Source organism: Limulus polyphemus, unplaced genomic scaffold (assembly GCF_000517525.1).
Source record: "Limulus polyphemus unplaced genomic scaffold, Limulus_polyphemus-2.1.2 Scaffold823, whole genome shotgun sequence".
Taxonomy (NCBI): domain Eukaryota; kingdom Metazoa; phylum Arthropoda; class Merostomata; order Xiphosura; family Limulidae; genus Limulus; species Limulus polyphemus.
In genome coordinates, this window is record NW_013666433.1 from 405,694 (window position 1) to 409,879 (window position 4,186).

Here is a 4,186-nt window from a genome sequence, read left to right on the forward strand (position 1 = left end):
GTACATAATTTAGATATTAATTTTCTGAGGGGCATGCCCCCAGACTCCCCCTAGATTGAGTTGTCTTCGGCAGCACGAAAGCTGCTTTTAGCAGCTCCTTATATTTTAAATCTCTCATTGTAAAATCTGCATGTCTAGCCAAGCTCCCCACTTTGGAACTACTTCTTATACCATATTCAAAATGACAATTGCAAGTTTTGATTAGAAAAATATATTTCTGTTAGTTATAAACGTGTACATCAAATAAGAACATGCTTTTCAAATTAAGGATACTTGGGCAAGGCTTGTGTTATGGACTGGAAAAATATAGAAGATAGGGTTTAAATTTTGTATCTGACCTTGTCATTAGAAATAATTTGAGTTCATCTTAGTTGGACACTGTAAAAGTTAAACTATTGAACGTATACAAACTAAAAGGGTAGAATTGAGACTCCATATACGTCATATGACAACACAAGTGAAAATTGAGAACCTGCTTAAATATTTTCTTTTGAAAGTAAGAAAGTAAAACTTAGATTTTATAAACATTTAATTTGTATTGTACATTCTGATACCTCGTTTCTTTACATACATTAATATTAAAGTTGTTTAATTATATTTTGAATGTAACTCTGTATAACATCATGACATGTGCATTTGACCAATACCACGCAAATTACATAAATCTGGATGAAGTCTAATATTTGGGCGCCATGTAGTGCAGTTATGGAAGCTAATCATAAATCGAAATACCTCTTGTCCAGAAAGCAGGTAGAAATGGCTTCTACAGTTATACATTCAACAAGTGTTACTTTGTAGTGTTGGACGATTAGCTTTCCAACTGGACCTTGTACTGGTCGTAGGTAGAACAAACAAAGTTGAAGAAACCAATACTAGCAGTAATGTTACGGTTGTATCTATCACATCATGGCCAAAAGGAAACGTGAGTCTAGCAATATACTTGAGGTCAGTGGTTACAGATTATGCTGACAATCTGGACCAAATGCAGTGAAAGTAAGTGGGTGTTGTGTTGGGTGACTATGCAGATGTAGTTAGTGTACCAGATGGACAACTGGGTGACTAAGCACCACATAAACACAAATTACCAATTAATCAATGATAACGCTGGCTTTCTTAGAGCTAGTGAGGTTGCAAGTGCTGAAATATAGTGGATATTTTAGGCCAGCGTCATACAGCCTTTGAAAAATACTTGGTTGTCTCCAACAGTAATTTTGAGGAAGAAGGAAGATATCCCAAGGTTATGTATTATTTTTTCGATTTGTTAGTGGAAACAGATGAATGCCTGGATATGTTAGAAGGCTCCTATTAGTTCAAAAGCCTGGATCTGACATCCTAATCTTGACAAATTAAACTGGATAGTGAAACCATATCAAAGACTGCTTTTAGAGATAGCTTGTATGAATTCTGGTTCTTGCCATTCAGTGTGTGTAATGCAGCAGCTACTTTTGAATAGTTGATGGAGTTTACGTTCAAGGAGCTACAATGGGAGAGATGCCTGATCTACCTCGATGATATCTGGGTGTTTAGTCACATTTCTGAGTCCACAACTGAGAATTTGAAGTTGGTATTCTAGCCAATACAAAAAACAGGCTTGAAACCGAAATTACGAAAACGTTTTTTCACGTGAACAGAGCTGGAGTTTCTTGGTTACATTGTGGGGAGAAATGTAGTCTCAATGGTCTCAGCTAAGATAGCTGTGATTAGATAATAGCCTTGATTTCTGATGAACGAGAAGTTTACAATTTTCTTGGAGTTGCATCATTTTTCTGACGATTTACAGCCAAGTAAGATAACAACAAAACTGTTGACTCTTAAGAAAGTAGAAGCACTCTGAATGGTGCAAGGAATGTAATCAAGCATTTTAATCCATGAAGTTTGCTTTAGAGGATGCTCTAGTGATGGCCTATCGTTGTGAAAGCTGTGAGTATCTACTGGGCACTAACAACAGCACCACTGGAGTTGGACCAGTGTTTTCACAGTTGCAGTATGGAGTACAATGTATAATTGCATATCCATGTTCTGTTAAAAGTACAAATCATGTTCCTTTTTGCTTAAGAGATGCATCGCCATGGTAATGAGGATCGTCACTCAAGCCCACTCAAACAGAGTTTCTTGTTAGTGCATGGTTATTGGTACCAGTATTTGTCCTATAATGAGAAGGCTTCTGGCTTATCCAGGGTACCTCATTCATAAAATTTCAGGGCAAATATTATCTTATTGGTAAATATTGTGTTGTACTCGTCGAGAGCGAAGTTATCGAGATTGTGAATCGCTGTGATTTATAGCGTGTATTATAAAAGTTGTTACGTTGAAATTGACAAGAAACGTCCTGACTGTGGAATCACTGTGTACTAAAAGTTTGTATCGAGAAAGAATACACTGGTTTAATCAAGAAAGGACTTCTATCGCTGAAGTTCCTCGGAATAAATTTCTACCGGAAATTAACAAACAAGCAGATGCGTAACAATATTTTATAAATAATGTTACACTTTTCATTTTCTAAAAATAGTGTAAGTACTCATTTTTTCTTTAGGTTTTCATCAAAATAAAAATCGCATCGGCTAAAACTAGTAGTAGTAACACACAACGTATTCATGAACTTTGATGATTAAGGCATCTTAGCTTTAAAACTAAAATAAAGGTAGGCGTAGCGATATAATCTACACCGATTAATTACTTAATTCCGAAATTCCACCCATTAAATTACTCCTTTATGTTTTGATTGTTCTAGAGATAAGTGCTAAAAATAAAATATGCTGAATATTCGTAATAAATATTATAGAAAAATAACATATTATTATTGATATCTTGATTTATGCAAATAAAAAATTTAAACATTTTATAAGGGTATTATTATTATTATTATCCATATTATGAGGTTGTCTAGCTAAGTTTGACAGGTTAATAGATAGATAGACACCTTTTAATCCTAGGTTTAACAAACAGATTGATAGATACCTCTAATTCTAGGCTTCTCAAGTACAGTCTCTTCACTCAAGTTGTCAGTTTTGAAATAGTCAGTATTCAGCAATCAACTGCAAATATTAGCACTAAAATAATTACTGCGCTTATGCCATGTGAGTACACTTACACAGTAAACACAATAACATTTACTCCTGCACAGTTATGTCTTCTGCTCTTACCGGTTGAAGTCCACGTTAAGAATGTTGTTGTATTGCAAGCAGTGACGAAATACGCGAATGTTGTCATAACAACAAGATATTGCAGGTGGTGATGCAATAACTATACTTATAACGATTTTTATTTAGATTTGCTAAGGAAACATTTGATCGCAACACTGTTAAACATTAAATATACTTTATCTTAGGCTTATTGCATTTTTAACACTACATTCTTTATCTAATCCCTTAGAGATTTATGAATTAGAATAGTGTGTAATAGTAGTTTTTCAGCCACACTATATTTTTTATATCCATTGTCGACGACGCGAATAGATCTGACAAATATAATATGGCTGAAATACTGTTATTACCCACACTTCTAATTCTTGAAAATCCCTAAGGGAATGATTAAGAATATTATGTTTAAAAACCTCATTTAGCCTAATACTAATGTTTTAGGACAAATAAAATTGTAATTATCTTTCACAGGCTTGTAAAAGGCATACACACCATAAAATTGAATTTTGATTGGTATTAGTAATTCCGTTCTACTTCTAGGGCAGAGTGAATATATTTGTTTACAATTATTGTTGCTCATATCGTAATGTATGTCCTATACAGCAGATTAATATGTATTATCTTAATCTAAATTAAACTCACACAGTTTATCCTTCCTGTGCATGATTTGAAGTTAAAAGTGTATTTATAATTCCCATTTGTTAATAGAATCTACTTGTCCTTTTACAATTCTATGACCTGCCAAGGAATGATACTTTTACAACAGCAGAAGTCACGTGACTCTGGTAACACGTAATGAGTATCTAGAAGCTTCCTGAAGACTCGACGCCTTCTATTTTGTATATATAAAACCGGCAAGAAGTGACGGATAGATAATTGCAGACAAGCAGCGACAGAGACGGACAATTGAGTCAAGCGCGGTAGTGACCGTAAGTGAAATGCTTGAATCAATGTGTTCGAAGGAAAACGATGTTTGATTATAAACAAGATTACGACACTTATGATATACAGCATTGTTTATTGACAAAAAAGGGGACATGGATAAA

General features: G+C 34.3%; 1 protein-coding gene across 3 annotated transcripts in view; it reads right to left on the reverse strand.

Moving 5' to 3' along the window:
- LOC106460728 (E3 ubiquitin-protein ligase RNF14-like) overlaps window positions 1-3,153 on the reverse strand; it is a 24,937-nt gene extending 21,784 nt beyond the window's left edge. For all 3 annotated transcript variants that reach the window (XR_002610832.1, XM_022387503.1, XM_013920463.2), the window contains exon 1: window positions 2,959-3,153. The gene's annotated coding sequence lies outside the window, so the exon portion shown is untranslated. The remainder of the gene's footprint in view (window positions 1-2,958) is intronic.
- Window positions 3,154-4,186: the final 1,033 nt, after the last annotated feature.